We start from the raw sequence: 25,049 nt of genomic DNA, 5'->3' as shown, positions 1-25,049 counted from the left end.
CAGTGCACTCTCCTTTGGAAAGTCTTGGCAATTCATGGTGGGGCAGAAACAGGTCAGACAGGGGTGACTGGGAACAAGGAGTCAACTTCCCAGCATGCATCTTTCTCCAACCCATGACATCATCGCTAACCCATTGGTTTTGGGATTTTTTAAAAAAAGATAGCATCCTTGCTATTCACCATCTCTGACAGAAGCACGGAACCTGCACAGTTCTGCACTATTGTCATGAGTGTTGCAAGCACAGGATGCACAATCCTCCGGTATTTGCAAAGCCACAAGAAGAATCAAATAAGTGGGGAACATGATGATTTCTTGGAGGACAGGTTCCTGTGAGACATAGTGAAAACCAATTCATGGTCGTTGATGGCATTCATGAGCAGCTGCAGACGGTGGAGCGCTGCTTCTGGGCCTGAAAAACAAGCACTGACTGCTCACATCGTAATTCAGGTTTGGGACAACAAGCAGCAGCTGCAGAACTTTTAGATGTCCAAGGCCTCATTCCTAGTTGTGTATGCCCAGCCCTCCAGCGCAGGAACACCAAAATGAGAGCTGCACTGACACTGGAGAAGTGAGTGACAATCACACTGTGTAAACTTGCAATGCCAGATTGCTAAAGGTCAGTGGGAAATCATTCTGGAGTTGGAAAATCCACAGTGGGGGCTCTCGTCATGCAAGTTTGTAGGGCCATTAACTATCACTTGCTACACAGGACAGACTCTCTACAATGTGCAAGACACAGTGGATGAACCTGCAGCAATGGGGTTCGCAAGCTGTGCTGGCTGGTCAGGGAAGGTGCGTGACACTGGCATCATTAAGAACACAGCACTTTTCAGACAGGGACTTTCTTTCCTGACCAGCAGATTACCATTGGCTACATACAAAGCACTAACGAAGTCAGTACAAACTAAAATTTCATACAGACAATGACTTGTTTATACTGTTCTATATACTATACGCAGAACTATAAGTATAATATTTATATTACAGTTGATTTATTTTATAATTAGATCATAAAAATGAGACAGTAAACAATTTCAATAATAGTGGTCTGTGAGCCTTTTGTATGTTTGATTTTGTAAGCAAGTAGTTTTTAAGTGAGGTGAAACTTGGCAATATGCAAGACAAATCAGACTCCTGAAAGGGGTACAGTAGTCTGGAAATGTTGAGAGCCATTGGACTAGATGACCTCTTGAAGTCCCTTCCAGTGCTACGATTTTATGATATTTGATCCCTATTGAACTTTGAAAAACACCCTGAGATTTTTATGTGAACTTCTATATACATATAGGGAAATATGTACTGTACATGAATCAAGTAGATAAAGTTGCATCTATTCTGAAACAAAGTAATGGTACCGTATTATTCCATATTGTTCATTTTCTTTAAAACAAAACAACAACAACAACAACAAAACAGTAAAGCAGAAATCTAACCATTAGAACTTTAAAAAATAAAAGTACTTCATTATCCAAATCTAATTAACAGTTCATTTTTAATAGGCCAAACATTTAACATTTACTTTAAACTAATTTTTGTCAAAGTATTTGACAAACTTTTAAGTGAATTCCCTGCTGGGAAATATCATTTTAAGAATGTTGTGGAGTTCTTAAATTTTTACATTCTCTATGTGACTGCCATTTAAAAATAAGTAGCTACTTAAGGAGAAAAGTTTGTCAACTTTAATGCTTCCAACAGTGCCCTCTTGTGGCTCATTGCTCACAGTCCACTTGTTCAGTAAACTTTTGAACATATTGTTTCTATTCCAGTTAAAACATCAGCAATAAAAACTCAAAGAGATTGGTCACAATGTAAAGATAAAATTCCTCCTCACTTCAAATGGTAAGAGATAAATGAATCAGTATTTTTCAGCTCAATAACATAAAATTTTTACAAACTAACAACCAAATATCTTTAACCAATAAAATGTATACTATTTTTATTTTTTAAATGTATACTATTTTAATGTATACTATTTTACAGCCCTTAAAAATGTCCCCCACCATACAATTGACCTTTCTAAGCTTAGTGGTGGAGACATTTTACTGAAATAACGCTGTTTCTCTATTATCTAGTGGAAAGAGCCCTAGACTAGCACTTGGAAGAGCTGGGTTCTATTCCTTTCTCTGCCATTATCCTCCTGGGCGACTTTTCACTAGTTACTTCACTTCCCTGTACTTCAGTTTCCCCACCTTTAACACAGGAACAATGACACTGACCTCCTTTGTACAGCATTTCAAGGCTTACTGATGAAAAGCACTGTAAGAGCAAGGTATTATTATCTATCTTATTTATCTATGGCCCCCATTAATACAATATCTGAACTCCTCACATCATCATTGCAATAGTCCATGATGTAGGGAAGTGCTATTATCCCCATTGTACAGATGGGCAACTGAAGCACAGAAAGATGAGGACACAGATCCTCAAAGGTAGTTCGGTGGTGCTCTTTTCAGCATTACAGTGCCTAATTTTTAGATGGGTTCATGGAGGAAAGGTCCATCAATGACTATTAGCCAAGATGGTTAGGGAAGCAACCCCATGCCCTGGGTGTCCCTAAACTGCTGACTGCTCTAAGCTGGGACTGGATGATACAGGATGGATCACTCAGTAAATTGCCCTGTTCTGTTCACTCCCTCTGAAAGACCTGGCATCAGCCACTGCCAGAAGAGAGGATACTGGGCTAGATGGACCATTGATCTACTCCAGTATGGCCATTCTTATGTTTTTTTAAACTCTTAGGCAGCCAATTGGCTGGGGAGTCCCCCTCTCCTCTTTTCCTCTCTTCTCTCACTATGTAGGGCCCCCCTAGGGCTTTAGCTTGAACAAGGGCTCTGAGCTTCTTGTTAGCCATAGGGTGGCATCAGGGCTTTGGCGGCTATAAGAATGCCGACTGGTTGAATCTTATCACTTTAGGCAGAAACTGAGTGGTGGTTTTGAAAATATCAGTGGTACCTAAATGGGGAATTTAGGTGCCTAAAATGTACACAGGCACCTAACCGTCTTTGAGGATCTGGGCCTAAATGACTTGCTCAAAATCCCCATGGAAATCTGGGTGAAAGCAGGGACTCGAACCCAGTTTTCCAAAGTCCTAGGCTACGTGCCCTAGTCCCTGGACCATCAGTCCTCTTAGGGGACTTGTGACGCATACAGAAGCGTTACAAAGAGATTGGCCAACTTTTCATCTGGCTTTAATAGCATTTTAACAGTCACAATGAAGCTCACCACTAGGCAGATGACCAGCCCAATCTCTATGCACCACTTAAGCACTTTCTTGGATGCAAGCAGCAATGGGCCTTGCCGTGGTTCTCTGCACAGGCATACGTTTCACAAAACTCTAATGCTGAAACAAAAGATATCATTCAAAAATGGTACCCCATCAATTTACTCTTACTAAAACTAGGATTGAAAGTGGTTTACAGTCTGTTTCATACATAGGGCTCCTTGACTGGCAGAGAATTACAGGACAGCAATACTTCACTTGGCAGCAAGATGGCTGCATGCAACACTAGCCGCAGAAATGCTAATTTTAATGCTTCTTAAATGTTCATTAAAAATTAATTGATTGTGGTAAACATGTCTGACCTGGTGAATGGTGAGGCCTGAAGCTCCAAACTTTTATGCACCTGAGTAGTAGACTTACTACTCTACTTCCAATCCTGGACTAGTTACACATGTAAAGCTTCTGTGTATAAGTTTCTGCAGCAATCCGTGATTGTTGGTTGGGCTGAAAGGTGCAGTTTGAAATTAATAGGTAACACGACAATATTTTTAGCAAATATAATACACCTAAATTCAGCTGTCACCCTTACAAAAAATCAGTTGCTTTAGGTAATTAAGAGGTTGCTGTATTCCTTAGGTATTCCTCATATTAACCATACAGAATACTTGCAAGTATTGAGCCAAGTCACCTACTTAGGCACAACTGGGAAGTTTTTTATGAGTGAACTAATTTACACTTATCTTTCTGAACATTTGAAATCTCCTTACGTTTGTTTACATTTTTAATTGTTGTCACAGATTTCCAAAGAAATATCCAAACACCAGATATATAAAACCACACACACACACACACACACACACACACACTCTATCTGGTGCTAGTAATAAACATCCCTGGAGAATCAAGCCCTTTGTTCATATTGAGACCTCAATTATGGTGAGTAGCATACTCTCACTGGGTCCAGCCAGACCAGGGTTTCTCACCCCTGATGTGGAAGGGTCCATATCCAAAAATGAGAGGATATTTCATTTCAATCATCATCCAATTCAATAACTGACCGTTCTGCGTGTCATTGCTGGGACAATATTACTGCCAAATGTGGCTGTGTTTAGTTGTGGCATGGCACTTGAGATCACCAAATGCCTTTCACATAGGCCATTGAATATCAGACGACACCATTGTCTAGTTATTAATGATGTGGACTAGATTTGAACTAGCAGTTCAGAAATGAAAGGCTGTATAGTCCATTACCACTGCCAAAGTCAGTGTTATTCTACATTGCAATATACTTATGGGTTGTGAAGGAATGCTGTGAAAGGTGGTGTCATGAGGTGCTCTGCTCACTATTGTGGCGTATCCTTATGGCTGTGTCTGGGGATAGATCTCAACCCGTCTGACACCACTCCTTTGGTTGCTCGCCTCGTATCTCTCTTGCGGCCTTCTGGGATCAAGTTACTCCGTCCTCATCACTCAAAGTGCTCCCTCTTCATGGCTTGGCCCTGTGGCCAGGTCACTATAGTCCTCCCCTTCCACAGTATCAAAGTCCCATTGGATGATCATCTCAGACAGTCTTCTGGTCCACTGCTCCATCTGTGCGGCTTCCCCAGTGGCTGGTAGGGGAACCTGGGGACCCTACAATCAGTGGCCAAGGTCTGCCCTGTCCCAAATCTTGCTGTTGTTTCCTTGGGCTGTTTCCTACTTTGACTCTATAGGCTCCTTCTCTGCCCTCCTCTGGGTATGCTCTTCCTTCAGGGACAGGATCCTAGGGCTTCTAATCTCCCCCTGACTTCCTCCTTTCCCTCTCTATGCCCAGAGAGTGACTCCAGGCCTTCACTACTGCAGCACCCTTCTTAGTCTTGGCTTCCTGGTTTTATAGCAACTTAGTCTGCCCCTTGCCCAGCTGGGCTTCATCGTCAATTAAAAATGTATCAACCCTGACTCTCCCCCAGATGCAACCTGTTGCAGGGCTAATTGGTCCTCTCTCAACTCAGGATTGGTCCTATTGTGTTCCAGGATTTGGGCAGATTCAAGCCTGCCCACAGCTGAAGGCCCCTCCCCCAGCCTAAAGGGAAGAACTACTGAGCTCAGGACACAACTAATTATTGGGGTGTGACGTTCCCTTCTGCAATTTGGACTGGTGTATCGCTTTGTCATGCCCATTCCTCACTCCTGGAGCCAGTCTTGCGCTTGCCGTGCTGTGTGAACCACCCACAGCCCACACAGAGCCTCCTGCAAGCCAGCGGTTCTCACCTTAGTGAGTGCCTTTGACCAGCCACTCATGGGATTCTGCAGTAGAATGATCCCCAGCCACTATCCTCAGTCCCAGATGCAACCTTAGGAACTGCTGTCTTACAGAGTTCAGTGCTGGCCACTGGACTCTGCAAGCTCACTGGTTAGTCAATTTATCAAAGAAATTGATCTGCACCAGCTCTGTCACTCTAAATGAGTTCTTTGCACACACTCAAACCAGAAGCACGGATTTAGAGAAAACAAACAATTAAGTTTATTCAGTACAGAAAGATTTTAAGTGATTATAATCCAGAATAGGATAAATCAGACTTGTTCAGGAAGAAATAAAAAGGCAAATCACATTCTAAACTAAACTTAACATTTCAGTAGCCTTTGATACTATTTTACCACAGGTTGGTTGGTAGGCCCCCAATCAGGTTCCCCCGCCATGGGCAGTCTGTCTTGATGTTGTCTGGTAGATGGAATGCAAGAGAGAGCTCCAGAGACCACAATGCCTCTCATTTTAACCGATTCCCCTTGAATCAGGTGATCGGCAATGTCCGGCATGGTTTTTTCCACTTGAGTCAAATGTGCATCACCTTGTCAGATGCTCTGGCCAGTCCATTGTTTCTGTATGCATGCCTCAGCGAGGTGTGAACTCTCATTCTGCTTTGTATTTGCCTGGATCTATTCAAGCCATGTGCTACACATACTTGGGAATATTACTTAGCAGAGCTTCATAACTATACATATGACATGGTAGGAAACATGCTACCATAACAATAATGTTCAGTATGTCATAAGTGTTGGAGGCCCAGTACAATTTGAGTTGCTTGACCACCGTCCTACAGGCCTAGCATAGCTTCAGTTGCTTGCTTGGCTATTCTGATCCCTGTAGCATGACATCTTCTAGTTGGCAGAAACTGAATAACCTCATAGATGTCTCAGTTTCTGAACACCAAAGCACATAATAAGACAAAATACAGCTACTGTATGCTTGCAGCTGTACATAGATAACAGTGATGGGAACAAAAAGTTATCCTTGAACATCTGGGGGTTCACTGTTTTATTGCCAAGGGGCATATTTTTACTCCACCCCTCCTATCACCAGATGTTGTTTTGACTATGCCAATTATCATGGTGAGAATGGAATATAGTTAAGGGTGGAAACCCAATGTAGGTAATTAGCATATATGATAATGAGAGAGATAATTAGGTGAAGGTTGTTTATGGAAGGGTATATGTAGTCACCACTTAGACAAAGGGGGGTGGCTCCATCAACACCTGACTCAGCGGGAGGTGCTGCCGGTTGGACTGGAGGATCCACTGACTCCCTGGCGGGTCCCCTGAAGAAAGCCGTTCCTGTACACAGCCTACTGAGTAACTGCTTAGCTCTCAAGGCTTAGTGAGTATGATATATTGTAGTTAATTTTAGGCTTTATATCTAACTAGTATATTTATAGAAAACCTTGAACATTAAACCTTATTGATCTGCAAATCGGGTGTACCGTGTTTCACTGGTATCCACACTGATCACAAAGTGTCCAGAGTCAACAATAAGCATTCAAAAAACACCTTACATGACATACTCGGTATTAGACAATACACAGTTACACTATGAGGTGAACACGAATGATACACAAATCACACCATGAGAGTGTACATAAGGTACAGAGTGTCAGAAGGGGACAACTAATGAAAAAAACAGGAACGAGTGTGGAGGTCAAAAGGCCAAAAGTAGGGAGTCTGAAGGGGACACCAAGCAGAGAACTCCGGACTGCACTTCAAAATGTCTAGGGAGCCAGTGGATGAGGTCCAGAGGAGCTCTGCCCAGATACGTGAATGAATAGAGGACTGGAAAAAGGCCGCACAGTCACAGACCATCCCCTGATCCAACATCCTCTCTCTCTGTATCAGGCCTGGTGTGGGTAGGCACTCCATCACAGGCAGTCATCCTTCTTATCCTGCCCCCACTTCCTTATGAAACTATGGCTTGTTCAGACTCACGGAGGCAGAGTGAGAGCCGAGCAAAATGTTCCCAATTAATATGTTATTCGCTGGGAAATTCAGTTCTATGTTTACTGAAACTGTGAATTCATGTCAAATTCAATGAATAGTTTCAATTGAAAAAAAGATTTTAAAAATATTTTTCAAAAGGTCAAAATTTTCTAAATTTCAAAATTTGCTATTTTTTTTTTTTAAAAAGGACTATACAACCCAAACACAAAATGAAACGTTGCATTTTGGGTCTAACAAAATGTTCCGTGCAACCTGAAATGAGTATTTCCCTTCTCGTTCCACTTTCAGTTTTTCATTTTGCCAAAAAAACCAACAATTTTTTATTTTCGGTCAACCTAAAATGATTTTTTTCTCTCAGTTTGGCAAACAGACAAAAACTAAAAATCAATTACGTGCATAACTCTAGCTACAGTTTATCTATGGAAAAGACAGATAAAGATAGAAAAGATTGTAAAGTCAGTTGTCCTTCCTTCCTTATATTAATCCTGTCCTATCTCCCCTCTGCCACTAGAGCTGACAGTGAAATGCAAGCCTTAGGTTCTAACGTTTGACTCAATGGGGTGGTCAAATCCTGCTGTTGTACGGGTCTAAATCCAGAGTGACTCCAAAGAACAGACTGGAGTTACTCTAGATTTACACCAGTGTTAAGTGAGTGCAAAATAAGGCTCTGGGAATTGACTTTAAAATCTTTCAGACACCTAAACAAATGGATAAATCAAACACAGATTCTCAGATCAAGCTGTACCAGAAGAAACCTCTCATCTGACTTATAGTGGCAGTAAGATACCATGATGACAGCTAACAATACAGAAGGGAGAGAAAATAAGGGATGGAACTTTCTTTTTTCCTACTAAACTCACATGATTTAATACAAGGCATGCACTGTTAATGGTGGCTTTGAGTGATACCTGTGTGTTTTATAGGTTTATAAATTGGTTGTAGTAAAATCTTATACATCCTATATCACTAGGTATTGTTTCAGCCTATTACAGGATATATCTATCTAGAGTTGACTGAATTGTATTAATCTGATCCTAGTTTAATGATGCCTTAACATTTTTATGAAAGAATTTAATGTTTGCAATATCCATGTTCCTTATTTGAAAGTGTGACTTATAGGTTCTCATCTTCTTTAAATTATGAAACCCTTCAGCTAATAAAGGAACATGATTATGGTTTGCAAAAAAGGCCAAATCATTTAACAATCTACATAACTGTCTATTGTAGGTCTTCGCATAATAATTGTAATGGAACCATTAGGAATTCTAAAGGCAGTTATCCGTCATTTGCTGCAATACTGAGGAATAAGGGAAAACTTGAATTATTTAAGGGTTCTGCAGTTTCAAAAGGGAGAGGAAAAAAAAAAAAAAAAAAGAAAGACACCCTGAATCAATGATGCACTTAGCAGTAAAAATAGTTGTTAGTGCCCCTGAAATAACCACTTGTTGATGGTAATTTTTCCAATTATGTAATATTAAGTTGTCAGCTTTGCCCCTTTTCCCTTTCTTTGATAAATGCAAAATGATCAGCATTTGATGCTTGTATTTTTGTTAGCAGAATAGTGATGGGCAAAGCTCAAGAGTAGAGATAGCTCCAAGCCGCCAAACTTAAACGGAGTTTTGGAAGATTTGTGTGTTAAGCACACAGTTGTTAAGCGACTTGCTCAAGGTCACACCGTAAGCCTGTGGGACACTGGTGCTTAACGTAGTGGTGGCCATTCATAACTTGCTCTCATAAGATAACTAAATTTAAGTTGCCTTTATATCTGCAGTGCAAGCGGAAGGAGTCCATAATAAAAAGGGCTAAATGAACGAACTTAACAAGTGCTATAACGATTTTGTCACAGGAAATCCAATTATTATGGACGTTCCCATAGTGGAAATTTGTCTGAACACCAGCTATAGCATTCCTCTGCCCCACCTCCTTGCAATCTTGCTCACTTCACCCTATATTTGCTCCACGATATAGTTTATATACCATCAGGTGTGGCAAAAGCGGCTTTCAACTACAGTCAGATGTATCAGACACACAACTACTGTCAGATGTTGCAACACACAACAGCTAGAATTGATGAAAATCTTGCCATTGGTCTAGAGAATGAAATCACAGAATCCTATAATGCTAGTTGCCATTTAAAAGGGTCAACTTTTGCCAACACAATAGTATCTGAGATCCCTCATTTCTCCCCTTATACTTACTGAGGTAACTATTCTATGTGCTTTGGGAAAATGCTGACTTTTTAATGGTGATCTCCTTATACTCAGATTGATTTTATCAGTAATGGGATCAATTCTTTGAGAGCAGACCATCATCAGCCGAAGATTTGGAAAATATAAGCAGCAATGGCATGACTGAGGACACATTATTTTCATAAGTTATTGATGCACCTTAGCTAACTTAATAATGGTGCAAAGCAGAACCACAAGTGAGTTTGTCAAACTGCCAGTTTAATAAAAGTTAATAAAAATAGTATATTCTCATGGAGGCTGGTGGATTAGTTTTTTTAAGCAAATTTGGCTTTGAAGAATTAGTTTAAATTCTTACTTTTGTTATTTTGTGTATTGTTCCAACAGGTTTGTTCTTGTCTCTTTGAATAGATCACTTCTGACTCCTGTCACAATCACATAGCACTTTTAGGAGAATGTTGTTGTTTGGGATGTAATGTACATTTTTTAATGTATTTAAAACTCCTACGTTTTATTTGGCTCCAACTCTTGAGTCCAGCTGCCATTTAAAAGAGATTGGCTGCTGTTGTCTGTAACATGAAGGCATTAAGAAAAGAATGGTTTCTGAAACAAAGTCTACAATAGAAGTATGATTATGGTCTACTTAGAAGAATTGCTTCCAGCACAGCTACAATGCATACCAGCCAATATAGTTTTGGAAGAGCCTACGTGGGGGACATTAGACAGCCTCAAATTACATACAATTCTGAAGTCCATAAGACATGAAACAGACAAAAAACAAAGTCCATATCTAATTTCTATGGGAGCATTCTAAAGAGTAAAGGGCCAAATTTCGTGTTTTTGGGGGCAACTTCATTGTTTTTGTTTTAAATACGTTTTTAGAATGAAGCCTGGACTACAAAACATGTATGTGTTTTGCAAGAGGTGAGTGATGAATGTACAGATATGGACTTGATTCAAATGTGAGTTTTTTCATTAACTTCAATGGGCTTTGGCTCATTTTGTATAATAACCCCATGTTCAGGTTAGGGGTATCAGAGGGCCATATGCTGTCATTTTATTTTATGGAAAACTACACTCACTTCAATGGAGATTTCCATGTGCGGTCTGATGGCAAGGTATAGAACTATTTTTGGCTTATTTACAGTACAATAAATACTTCAAAAAGAGCTATCAGAGACATTCTTTCAAAACTAATGGTTCTATGGTTTAGGCTAATATAATACCCCATTTCAGGTTAATTATTTTAGTTAGTTAAGCCATAAAGCTCCATTTAAATATAAATAGCAAGAAACTGGGCTATTAATAATTATTGCAAATGTCACTGATTTCAGATTATAAAATTTAATAGACTATCACCATTAAAACATGTGCTCTCCGTAATTACACTGTGTACCAACTTGTGCTTGATTCTCTCTCCCTCTCTCTGGTGGATAATTAATGAACACTCTTTTTAATGCTTCTGCCTGATGAAACACTTTTCTTTGAAAGAAAACAGGAGTTTGCCAGAAGGCTCCTGAGGTGTGGAGGTTGAACAATACTCTCAACTGCTGTGGAGCTGGGCCAAACTGGGAGTGGGAGAAACATCTAAATGTTTTGCTTATTAAAAAAAGGTCTTGTTTTAGTAAATATGGCCATGATTTTGTAAGACACTTAAGCATGTGTTTAGTCCATTTCAGTTAAGCAGTTACCAGTTTGGGCAATGCAAGGGGAAACCTCCAGAACTAACGCATAAGTCTATACAGTTTGAGCTAAAGAGCCAGGCTCTGTAGCTAGGGATGTAACAGACTCATCTTTGTGGATCAGACACAGAGGGGGATACACTGAACAATGGGTTACTCTTTGTTTAATAAGGATGGACCTGAGCACATGCTCAATTTAATAAGCACCTATTATTACACATATTTATAGAGGGATGATTTTTTGTTTGTCTAGGAGATGTCAAAGAAAGGAAGTGTTCAGTTGGTTGGGCTAGCCTCTGTATGTCTGATCATTTCTTTCTAATTCTTTTCATCTGCTCCCTCTGAGTCTTACACATGCACAGATATATCTGAGACAAATAAAAAGGAGAATATTAAATAATTAATTTTCATTTTAGCTTAAGATCAAACACTTGTGTGTAGAGGTTAAAGAAGTCGGTGACCATGGTCGCTGGAGGGGCCACACTGAGAATTCTTAATGAAAAGTTTAAGCAGATCTGAGATATTCATTGACCTGGTGGGTAAAGTGTCCGATCTCTTGGGAGTGGTAGAACTTTATATATGGTGAATAAGACTAAGTAATCCTCATTGTCTAGACTTGGCTGTCTGAATGGGAGCCAAAGGCTGGATTGCTTAAAGGGAACTGTGTTTTAGCTTCTTGGTAACCAGCAAGGTATTACAGAAGCTGTTTGGTTACTGGCTTGGTGAATCTAATTATAAGAATAAACCACCAGTTTTGGGGATTGTCTGCTCTATTCTTTGCAGTTTGCCCTAATTGAATATTCTCAGTGTGGCCCCTCCAGCCCACAGTCACAAAGTCATAAACAGTAATTACTCATAGTTTCAAACAATGTGGATGAAAAATTCCACGGAATATGTATTTAAAGGCAGCTTTTCAGGAGCTCTCGCAAGTTGAGGGGAAAGGGAGGTGGGAAGTACATGCTAATCAATACATTGCAATAGCACAGTGGGTACTACTGTTTGGGAATCAGAAAACATGAATTTTACTTCCATCTCTGCCATAGGGTAGAATTGCCAAAAGTACCTAAATCATGTTACAGTGACTATTTATGAATTTAATACAAAGTGGAACATCTTTAACCTGAGAAAATTTGAGAGCCCCAAGCTAGAATACTTTATAGCCTGCTGGTTAGGGCACTCACCTGGGCTCAAGTCCCGTTTCAAATCAACCAGGCGAATGCTCTAACTCCTATGTATTGGAGGTGGGGCACCACCATCAGCATTCTTTATGAGAAAGGGCTGACCTGGTTTAGGTGCCTATGGTCAAGAAAGGGTTCATAGTTGTGAATGCCAAGTGGAAATAGGCCCCTAACTCCCTTTGAGAGGCAGGGCTTAGGCCACCCCCCTCTTCTGAGCATTTCCTCCTGGCTAGCTCAGGCAGCTCCCTGCTCAGCATGCTGGCTTCTGTGAATCCCTTTTTAGGTGCCTAATTCTCCTCATGCATTGTATAGGGAGTCTGGATGCCTTAGGCTGGGTGCCTAAAAGTTAGGCATTGCGATGCCTAAGTCCCAGCTGGGAATCTTGTCCTGCGGCCTAAGTCACATTTTTAAAAGTGACTTATGCCTCCCTATGTATCTAAGTCACTTTTGAGAATGGGACTTATGCTCCCAAATCATTTAGGTACTTTTGAACATATAATCCTAAATCATTTACCTCCCTGTGCCTCATTCACTATCTATGAAATGGGCACAATAATACATACCCATCTATAAAAAGAGCTTTGAAATTTTCAGAGGAAAAGTACTACGTGTATGAAAAAATTTATTATTACGACTTACAGATTTGACAAGGAGTTCATATAAAATAAACATGGCTCAAAACTATATTATAAAACTAGAAATACCTAAAACCAGGGACATTTTAACAGGGAGCCAGAAACTTTTACAATGAATGTAATAAGCATCTAGAAATCAGTCCACAGGGGCTTTGACACAAATAACTGAGTTTGTCAATTTAGAAAATTGGTGCAACTAGCAAATCTTAGCTGATAATATTAACATATCACCCAACGCAGAAGACATACGGCAATAAATGTGTTAGTAAATACTTTCTGAGAAGAGGTCAATATTTGTTATACTTGATGCTATTTAATACTCTAAATCCATTAACGCTTAAGAGCCTAGAATTCAGAGTTGTTGCTGAGCACTCAGAGCTCCCATGGACTTAACAGTAGCTCTGGGTATAGAATCATAGAATCATAGAATATTAGAGTTGGAAGGGACCTCAGGAGGTCATCTAGTCCAACCCCCTGCTCAAAGCAGGACTAACCTCAGCTATATCATCCCAACCAGGGCTTTGTCAAGCCTCAGCTTAAAAACCTGTAAGGATGGAGATTCCACCACCTCCCTAGGTAACCCATTCCAATGCTTCACCACCCTCCTAGTAAAAAACTTTTTCCTAATGTCCAACCTAGACCTCCCCCTGCAACTTGAGACCGTTGCTCCTTGTTCTGTCATCTGCCACCACCGAGAACAGCCTAGCCCCATCCTCCCTAGAACCCCCTTTCAGGTAGTTAAAAGCCGCTATCAAATCCCCCCTCACTCTTCTCTTTTGCAGACTAAACAAGCCCAGTTCCCTCAGCCTCTCCTCATAAGTCCTGTGCTCCAGCCCCCTAATCATTTTGACTCTCTCCAAATTGTCCACATCTTTTTTGTAGTGGGGGGCCCAAAACTGGACACAGTATTCTAAATGCGGCTTCACCAATGCCGAATAGAGGGGAATAATCACTTCCCGTGACCTGCTGGCAATGCCCCTCCTAATGCAGCCCAATATTCCATTAGCCTTCTTGACAACCAGGGCACACTGCTGACTCATATCCAGCTTTTTATCCACCGTTACCCCCAGGTCCTTTTCAAGGTACCGAGCACCTTGTAAAAATCAAGCATCAGAACTATTCAGTACCATATCCCCTACCCTGCATGACACTCGGTGATATTAAGTTATTCATAAAGGTTGGAATTAACCCTTGCAGAGGGGGCCCAGTACAAGACCTATTAACCACTTAACAAGGCAGGCATTAGACCAAATGGTGAGGAACATCTTCAGCACCCCTTCCCTGCCCCCCGCATTTGTTAAACTTTTGAATACTTTTTTTTTTTCATTTGTAGCCTATTTCACAACTTCGATGCATGATTTATCTTGGTCACATGTGTTAGATGCCTTCTTATAAAAGTGAATGTCACCCCAACAGATATATGTTCCATAGTTGAGAAGTGCACTGATTAGATTAATTAAGGAAAGGAAATTTGGAAAAATACAGATCTCTCCAAATCTCAGCAGTCTGTTTCTGCCTGCGTGTGATGAAACTCAGATCGCTCATATTTTTTTCCTCTCCCAGAAAAAATCACAGTTAAAAGTAGTGCTTCTAAGGAATAACAAGATTACATCAGAAACTGTAACTGGCTTGCATGTGTGACTTCTGGCAGTTTTAGTTTGCAAGCTCCCCGGGACACTTTCAGTACCTTCCTCTGCATTTTGTACAGTTTTGAGCATACTAAGAGCATTCAGTATATAATAAAGGACAAGTAGGCTTGAGCATTTTAATCCATACCCAATTTCAACAACCCCAAAATCTGGATGTGTTCATACTTCTGGGTCCCATCTTACAATAAATAATAAACAGTAGTGTATTAAAACAGTGGAAAGCATTAGGATTTACAGGTTGCTGCCAATTAATCTCTCTTCTCTTTCCTAAGTACTATGGACAATAATAAAAATCAACACTTTGAGGCAATAACCAACTATTCAGATAGCCACCCAAAGCTACTCAGTAGCCCAAGTTTCCAGAAGGACTAGTGATTATGGTTTCCTCAATTTTTTGGTACCCAACTTGAGAGTTGAAACACCTTGAAAAGGACCTATTTTTCAAAATATTGAGCATCTGCTCTCAAAGTCTGGACCCTTTGAGGTGCCTCAGGTTGGGCTCCTCAAATTGATCCACCCAGAACTTCTAATCACTTTGGAAAATTTACGTTTCCATATATGAAAAATCCAGTCTAGCTCTGTGACCATTTGTGGGACACCAAGCAAAACTTTGGATTTGCAATGAAACCAGCTTTGCTTGTTTTCATCTTCTGTTATGAACAATTCATGCCATTCTCCTGTTTTCCTCTGAGGTGTTCTGCATGAAAGAAAAGAGCACTGGCAATGTCATGTAAAGCGACATTTTTTCTGACTGATTAAATACAGCGCTGAATGCATCTTCTGTGCTATTGGAAAGGAACAAGAGTGGAATCCTGTGGGCTGGAAAGATGTGCCAGCTTTGTCACTTCTAGTTGCCATTGTGTAACAACTTAGACAACCCAGGAGAGGGCAGGAAACATTAATACTTAATTCAACAACTCAACACAATCTCTTCAGAGAAGTAAACATATTAAATTGAAATGGCAGCAGCGACACCTTGGACAAGGCAAATCACTTCACCTCTGTGTGCCCAAGTTTTTGCTCCCAACCTTTTCTCTCTAGATAGTAAATTCTTCAGGGCAGGGACCATCTCTTCCTATGTGTTTATACAGCACTTAGCAGAACTGGGCCTCAGTCTTGGTTGGGGCCTTTAAGTAAAGCCCCGTGTGGGTACAAAATTTGTATCTGCATCTGATCCACGATCTGCAAACATGGTTCATGGATATCTGCAGATTTACAGGGCTCTACCTCTAGGCGCTACTACAATCCAAAAAAATAATAATTAATAAAATGTCTTGAAGTGCTTTACAAAGCCCTTTCATTTACCTCTGAAAATCAGCCTCTTCTTGTGTTATATTAAACAGCTGCTACTTCCCAGAGCACTGTCAAAGAGGATGTGAAGGGAAAATAAATGCCAAACCAACTTGGAACTGCAGGGGGAATTTTAGGTAAAAGGCATGTAATTGCCTGACCTGGCTCAGGCAAGACATGACAGTTAACACACCTACTCTTGTGAAAAGCTCCATGGGATCTCGAGATATGTCTAAAATTAAAATGCTTCAGTGGTCCAGCAGCAGTGCGGCAGCTGCGCCACGATAGCACTTCAGGGTAGACACTCGCTACAGCGACAGGAGATGTTCACCCATTGCTGTAGTTAATCCACCTCCATGAGAAGTGGTAGGTAGGTCAATGGAAGAATTCTTCTGTCGACCTAGCACTGTCTTCTTCAGGGCTTGGGTTGGCTTAGCTACACCCCTGCAAGACACAGCTATGCCGATGTAAATTCCCAATGCAGATCAGCCCTTACTGTTCACAACAACCTTTAAGTTTTATACCTCATCCAAAAGATAGAAGAGTAGTGTTTATGCCTTCTTATAATGTAAATTCTAGTGGGTTTTGTTGTTGTTAAATGATCCAAACATTTAGGGCACAAAGATGTCCCATATACAAATCTCACAGAACACCTTCATCGGCTTTCAACCAAATTAAATTTACTGTTCACTATCAACACACTGATCCCATGTACATTACTGATTAATCTTTTCCTTTTACCTCAAGCTATAAATAACTGGATAGTCATGAACTTTAAAAAAAAACAACCAACCGTTTCTGGGAAAAAGGCCCTACAGTCAGGGTTTGTTTGTTTTTTTCATGGCTTTTTTTTTTTTTTTTTTTTTTTACAGGTCTATACATGAAGATAAGAATCCTGTCGTGATGCTGAATAGCCTATCTGGGTATGGTTTTGCTCTAAACATATGGCTCTAAAATTCAGAACAGATATATCATTTGGTGCAGTCCAGATAATTGATTCATAAGTCAGCAGCATCAGGCAGGTTTTGATGGTATCTTTATAAATAGGTTGGTGCTTTCAAAGTGCCTGATGGTATCTCTCATACTGACATGAAAGGCGTTTGGAGGTTGGAATATGCGAGTTACTCTTGGTGCAGTTCATAGAGGCTGTTTGCTTTTCAGAACACTCAAACAGATAAAATACCTTATAAATAGAAAAAAATCACTAATTGCCTTTGTCTGGTACTTTAACTGGTTTTGGGCTCCATATTTAGATTGTTAAAAAAAGGTTTTACACAAGTTAATATGAATACATATGTTTATTTAACTTAACCAAACAAACCCAAATTCAATGAAAAGAAAGTTTCTTGGATATAAATATTTCCCTATGGTGTTTGCAACCCACAGACAAGAGACCAGGAAGGAGAACATAATACCAGATAGAAATAAATATGAAATTGATATATAAATTGTCATTGTCTCTACGGAGTGAAATGCAGGAGGAAGCAAGCAGCATAAACAGTCAACGTAAATTGATTAGAGCTGGTAAAATATTGCACATCTTCTACAAGATGATATTTTTACTCCCTAGACATTCTGGCTTCCTACATACAGCAGAATCTCAGAGTTACGAACTCCAGAGTTACCAACTGACCAGTCAACCATATACCTCATTTGGAACCACAAGTTCACAGTCAGGCAGCAGCAGAGACAAAAAATAAAATAAAATAAAAAAGCAGATACAGCACAGTACTGTGTTAAATGTAAACTACTAAAAAAATAAAAGGAAAGTTTAAAAATATTTGACAAGGTTATGAAACTTTCTGTTCTTGTTCAATTTAAATTAAGATGGTTAAAAGCAGCACTTTTTTTTCATAGTAAAGTTTCAAAGCGTCAATGTTCAGTTATAAACTTTTGGAAGAACAACATGTTTTGTTCAGGGTTACGAACATTTCAGAATTATGAATAACCTCAATTACTGAGGTGTTCGTAACTCTGAGGTTTTATTGTACTGTATCGTATCAATCTTTATATTGGATTTGTTTAAAATTTTCCCATCACAAGAAGTGACATTTTCAATCATGCTGTGATATAAATGAAATGCAACTGTATCTGGTACAAAAAGTTTGAAGGGGCTGATTTTACTCTCATTTACACTTAGATTTACACTGATTTATCGCTATTGACTTCAGTGTAACTGAGATCACAACAAGAACCTGAATGCTTATGTAAAGCAGAGCTGTGTGAAACACTTTTAATGAAACCAAAATGCAAGTGAAACTAATTTGGTCTGGCGTTTCATTAACAACCTGAAACTCAGCCCATGTTAAAAGTTTTGTGACGCTTTCAAGAAGTCTGGGGTAAATTTCATATGAGCCCAAGCTGCATTTATTTACTATATTATAATAAAACTTCATAACAATATATACCTGTTGCTCTTTTTGGGATAGCAGAACAAACCATTTAACTAATTCAACACTACATTAACTATCCATTGATACAATAAGTGTCCATGATTGAAGAAGATCAGTCACTGAAGACAACTTAAGCACTGATTCACTTAAGTCAATGGAAGGTTTTGCATTGACGTCAGTGGAGTTTGGATCCAAAGTCAACTCTTTTCTGTATATTGTGATCTGTTCCATGCGGGACTGAATTTCAAGTAAACCTGACCGTGGCTTTAGCTTGAAGTCGCCATGGGAAATTCTGAGGTGTTGCCTGGTTGCGGCCTGGCACCAGGAACAACTTGGTGTTTGCAGCTGACTTTTGCTTTGAGGTTTGGATCCATTTGAGTTCCAAATGTACGTGGAAACCTGGGAGCACAAACCCATGGAAACCAAAGCTCACCATGCAAACCACAATAGACAGAAAAATGTTCACACTGGGCCTGACTGAAAGTTCACTGAAGTTAATGGAAAGAAGCACACTGGTATGAAAAGTGAAAGGTTTCCTTTGAGTTCAGTCAATGGGCTTTGGATCAGCCCCTAAGCCCTGCAAAATAAAAATGCTTGCACAGGTCTAATCCAAACTGCTGCAATATTTTGGGCTGTGAATTTCACACAAGAACCGCTTGGGAGCATCTCAGCCTCAGAGATGGGCCTGACCTACAAAATTCAGATCCATATTTCAACTCCCTGCCCACAAATTTCAAGGGTCTTCACCTGAGCCTATTTCTGCTCAGCGCTTACTAAATGTCAATTGGGCTGGAAAAGTAGCAAGAATAACATCTTTCAGCTTACCAGGGTACTTCCCTTCAAACTGGGGAGGGACAGAATAAAATAAGCAAGCAACAAATAAAATATTACACCTGCAATCAGAGCCACTGGAGTAGCACAAACTTTTATAACCCTGACACATGCCAGGTGGCTGGAACCAAGAAATAAAGTTGTCTCTTAGCGTTACGACACCACCCAGCCATTTCAAACCTACAGAAATGATCGTGTCTGTTTTAGTATGAGTTTTGGTAATAGGACTGAGCCAGTTCTTAGGCCATCTAGACCAGTTTGTCCATCTTTACCATACGAATCAGATGTTATGATTATTGCCAGTTTCCCCAGAGTCACTATAATGACAGCTTTTACCTTTTCCCAGAAGTTCACAATTAACTGCTTCATTTAAATGGGAAGTAAATCTATAAAGAAAAGTTTTACCTTATAAAATGTACTAAATTAAAAATTCACTTGGGTTTTTAGTCTTAGGTTTTGTGTTAAGCTAAGACCTCCTGTGCCCCCTAGTGGACCACCGTGTTATAGCTGCAGACCATTCAGTGCTATTTAGCTTTAGCAATTCTATCCTGTTAAAATGGAGAGAAAACATAGCATTACTTTGGTAAACAAAATGAATATTTTTATTGCACAGATCTTCAGCCTGTGAAGGGGAGTAATTAAAGTAATTGACGAGAGTTGTTTTTTCCAGACCATTACAAAATGCATCTCTTATTTTCTTAAAAAGTGATGGTTCTAAACACATTGAAAGGAGGAGTGAGATTTAACAAGGGGAAAGGAGGAGTGAGATTTTTTTAAAATCCATTTACAGTGTATATAAAATGCTGCCCATAATAATTTCAAAACTACCTCTCCCTCCCACCTAACTATGGATAGCTTGTCTTTAAAAAGCATTCAGTGCCTAGTTTAGCTCAAAATTTCCAATCCTCAGCACTATAAAAGGGCAAAGAATTTCTTTAGCGCTGAATGAAAAAAAATATCGGTTTTAAATAAACAAACATGTTCATGGATGGTAATTCTTGGAATTTCAGAGTTACCCCAATCTGTTTATTTTGCTAATGTATAGTTGCATATAGTATTTTTTAGCAGAACAAAAGTTAATTTTTCAATGTGCTCATAAATGAGTGCCAATAAAGCAAGTGCAACAGTGTATAAAATCTATAAAGCCTAAGACACTTCTTGTACTAACTGTGTTTTCAGTATTTGCACAAATTACAATAGACATATAAATGTACATTCTTAAAATAATATCTTATAATTAACTTAGCTGGCATTTTTAATATAGTTAGAAAATTATAAAAATATGGCTCCGGCACTTTAATTTCAAGATCCCAAATTACTCTCTAAACTTAATGAAATTTTTTATGAACTGGATATATTGAAATCACTTCACCTTGTCCTGAAATGCAGCTACCTGTGATGGGGAAAGTGGAAACCATTTAACAGTGCACAACAACATTATAAAACAGTTTATAGCTGAAAGTAAAAAGAAATACCTTGTCCACTTGACTCTGCAAGAGGAATCACAGAGGGGTGTAATAGTGGGCCTTGTGTGTGTCCTTGGCAACTTTGGGGAGATGTTGCCCCATGGTTTCACTGGTCTAACACTTTGCCTAAATGCCACAATTTTGCTCTAACTTATGTGAGGTAGATTGTAACTTCCCAGGAGGCCAGAACTCTAGTGCTAACACCCCTATATAAACAAAATATACTGTGCCACTATATATGATAGTATTTCATTTGGTCAAAAGCAACAGAGAAGTACAAATCTTCCACCATCTAAACTATGCCACAGTTTCCATCATTATCATTCCAAGATGCTTTCTTCTCTCTCTCTCTCTGTCTCTGAAACAGTTTAGAAATAAGTCCATTTCTCTAAATCTCTATTTAAAGAGATTATATTCAGAACTCAACATGAGCAGGAGCTGTCAGCCCTAGCTCTCAGTTTCCCCAGCAGGAGGTGAGTTCCAGCATAGTACTGAATTCAAATGGAGTTTTCATTTTTGCAGAAACAATAAAAATAGTGAGGCAAAGACAGAAATATTATTTACACAGCTCTGAAAATATATTTGGCACTTTATGGAGAAGTGGGCAGAGAAAGACATGCTCCAAAGTGTTAATAAGTTAAGTAATGAATTAGGAGGAAACTAAATAGAAAAGAGACAGTTAAGAAAAAAATTGAAGAAAAGAGGAAAAGAAAAGTTAATTGAATGGCGTTTGGGCCTGTTCTGCAGTGTGTGTTTGCTGCTTTTCCATCTCCTTTCTCTGCCCTGCTCCACTGATCTGGATTATACCATGAGAGACATCCCCCTGCTTTCCCATTCTCTCCTCCCTGTCTCAGACCTGTGTTACAGCACTATAGACACACTTGTCCTTTATTGCAGGAAACTACCTATATGTAGTCACCTTAAATTATAAGGCCAAAGTCTCCCTGCAATTAATGTGGGCAACTCCAACGTGAGACATAACTGAGATCAACCGAAAAATGATGGTGTCACACAGGAATAACAGTGTCAAATGCGGACCAGCGGAATCTTTATTACTGGTGATGATGCATGAGCTAGGAAGAACCATCTTTACATTCCAATCCCAGGCTGAGTTTCCAAAGCTCGCCGTTAGAAAAATAGCTATTTTCATTGTAAACAGAACACATTTTCTCACTGGAACAAACATGGAACAGCCACAATGCCATTTTTACAGACTCACTTTTCAAACTTAAACTGCACTTTAAGGTGTTTCAATAGGTTGTCTTTCTTTGCAAGACTGAAATATCCATATAAGGCATATAAATGTGTCTATTAAGGAACTGCCACTCTAGTATTAATATATTTTTGGATTTCAAGTGGGTAGCCCTAATGAGTAGTATTTACTAGAGCTGATTTCAGACCTTGGAAGTAGTTACTATCATAGAACTAGGAATGGATGGAAAAAATAAGTTCCAAGTTCTACTGCTGATCACAAAGTTTGGCAGACTTGAACCCCAAATCCTTCTATACATTTTCCAGAGATGGGGGTCCCAAAATGCATGTTTGCTACTGACAGGCTTCTGGGATGCATGATGTGAAATGATGATGTAACCATATCAATAATGCAATGCAAGTGGACACTGCAATACAAATGCTTTCTCCAAAACTAGGTTGCTGTCTAGCACACATGACTGTAGTTGATTTGAACAGGCTCCGATTTCCACCTCCTGCTCAGTCTTGCACAGAACTCACCTCTCCAACTTTAAAAGCGTGGGAAATTGTGAATCCATGTATATCAGTTGTGAAGTCATAGTGGGGGCTTTGTAGACAGAAATGAAAATTTTCCTCTCTTTGTGGGAGGACTCTACATGGAAGGTTAACAACCTGACGCTGTCCCTCTCTATATACTGCAATCCATTTCCTTTTTCCTCCTAACTTTCCCTGTTTCTCCTTCTGGCCCCTCAACTGCAGAGGCTCTGAGCTGTAGTCTCACATCATAAAAAGCAGCACCCTCTTTCCCTTCTTTCAATATGCTGCTATCAGAGGAGCCCTCCATCTCAGAATGGTGATATTCACTATCTTTCTGATCTGTTTGTTAGTGGCCTATTCAGTCAGGGCCCCAGGGATATACAATGTTATCTCTGTGGTCTATGGTATCTCTTCTGAATTTATGTAGTTTCAATTACTGACGTTCCTTTGTGAAACTTTTCACTACAACATCCAAAACTGCTGAAGACACTTTCGGTTACTAATACATAACTCTGCTCTACAGCATTCTCCTGTTTTGTCCATTCCTTATGAATACTGTCCCTCCCCACCCAGCACCACTGTTGCATATTAAATGGAAACATTAAAGATAGGACCAAACCATCCTTGCACCAAAAATTGTGAAGAAAGGTGCAAATCCAGATCAAGTCACATGAAGTGACCTGAGTGAGAAGGCTAATGCACTGGTATCAGAAGACTTGATGCAAGCACAATTGATTGCATCACAGTGAGCTTTTGCACTCCTGTGTTACGGTTGTAGCTAAAAAGGAAGTCAGATGTACTTATATAGCCGCCCTTACTGTAGTACCTGAATGCCTCACAGTTGTGGTCGTATTTATCCTCAACACCTCTCTGAGATAGGGAAATACTATTATTCCCATTTAACAGATGAATAACTGAGACTAGGTGCTTGCCTATAAGGGGAAATTTACTGATATAACTTGCTGTGTGCACTGTTACACCAGGACAGGAGTATCCACATGGAGAGTTATACCAGTACAACTATGTCAGTAAATTTCCCCACGTACACAAGCCCTAAGTAACTTGCTCCAAGTCACCCAAGAATCTGTGGTAGAGCAGGAAGCACCTTAACCACAGGACCTTCCTCTCTCTCTTCCTCTCCTGTGAAATCCACCCCAGAGAAACTGTTCCAAGGGATGAGCTATCTTATTCACCTAGACCTGCCCCAGCACAATAACAGGCTAGTGTTCCTTGCTGGAAGGAAGAGTCAACTTCTTTCTCACACGAGGTCATTCAGTACTCTGAGGGGATATCTATATATGTGCTGGGTGTTGTGATTCCCAGCTCAGATAAACAGACGTGCACTAGCTCAGCTCAAGCAAGCACTTAAAAATAGCAACGTGCCCATGGTGGGTATAGGTGGTGACTTGAGCTTGCCACCCCAAGTACAATCCTGCTCGACCCCCCACCACAAGTACTTGCACCTGCGTGTGTTGTTGCAGATGCTGCTATTTTTAGGCAGTAAAGGTTTGTCTATGTGAACTGGGAATCACATTTCCCAGATCAAATATAGACATATCCCCTATTAACTTTGTCCCCTTCCTTGTCTTTCTGAGGGTACCTCCTCAGGTGTCAGACTTCAGGTCTTTTCCTATCCCAGGTTGGAATGTCACAGTTCGCCTGACCTGCCCTTAGACCAGGACCTGGAGTACTGTACCCTGTGTATCCACAGTTCTGACTCTGCAGGTCTGACTGAGTTCAGGCACCTTAAGCTCTTCCCTTTGGAAGTCTGACCAGTGGTAGAGAGTAACAAAACAGCCTCTTCAAACCCAAGTATTATTTATTTTGCAGTAGCAATGAAGGATTAAAGACAAAAGGATTTTGAAAACAAACAGTTTCCCTGCATTTCTATCTTACCTAAAAGCCTTCCATCCCTTGATGGCAACACAGGACTGGGCTTAACATCCTCAGACACCTCCAGCAGAGTTCTTTGTCTCAGTCTGGTTCTCCAAAGTACTCTTTCCCCCTCTTGAGGCAGGGTCTGTTTTAATCCTGCTAGGGTTCTTTTGTTCCTCTGTGTTCATGGGCATTTTCCTGTCCAGGTCCAAGCCAGTTTTGTATGTCTGCTGGAGAGACAAATATCATCAAAGCTAAAAGTGCTGGCATTGCCCCTTTACAACTCCTCCAGTATTTTCTAAGAAGTGGATCTCCTGAGCCATAATTTCCTTCTTGATTGATTTTCCACACAGACTCCTATTGAGTTTAACCAATATATTAATACAATAAATATACGAATACCCAGGCTATTCTACAATATTAAAAAATTATCACAGAGCACTTCCAAATCCATCACAAGTACCAGTCTGTCGGAATGCTTACTTTGGAGAATCATCTGAGGAGAAACGTACAAACATTGGGCTTTAGTCTCCTCTCACTCATTACTAGTGTAAATCAGGAGTAACTCCTCTGCAATCAATGCAATTATAATGATGTAAAACTGCTGTAAATGAGAGGAGAATCAGACTTTTTTTTAAATCATGGAGGACTAGAATTTGATGTAGTGA

At 39.9% G+C, this 25,049-nt stretch overlaps 1 long non-coding RNA gene across 1 annotated transcript in view; it reads right to left on the bottom strand.

The window, feature by feature from the left end:
* LOC137160407 (uncharacterized) overlaps positions 1-24,573 on the bottom strand; it is a 33,417-nt gene extending 8,844 nt beyond the window's left edge. Inside the window, exon 1 of the long non-coding RNA XR_010921867.1 lies at positions 24,403-24,573. This is a non-coding gene — a long non-coding RNA (uncharacterized lncRNA). The remainder of the gene's footprint in view (positions 1-24,402) is intronic.
* Between the last annotated feature and the right edge of the window lie 476 nt (positions 24,574-25,049).

This window comes from Emydura macquarii, unplaced genomic scaffold (genome assembly GCF_026122565.2).
Source record: "Emydura macquarii macquarii isolate MOO-44397 ecotype Brisbane River unplaced genomic scaffold, CSIRO-AGI_Emac_v2 contig_2205, whole genome shotgun sequence".
Classification (NCBI taxonomy): Eukaryota; Metazoa; Chordata; order Testudines; family Chelidae; genus Emydura; species Emydura macquarii.
The sequence above is the reverse complement of the archived record's forward strand: the minus strand, read 5'-3'. Positions and strand labels throughout refer to the sequence as shown.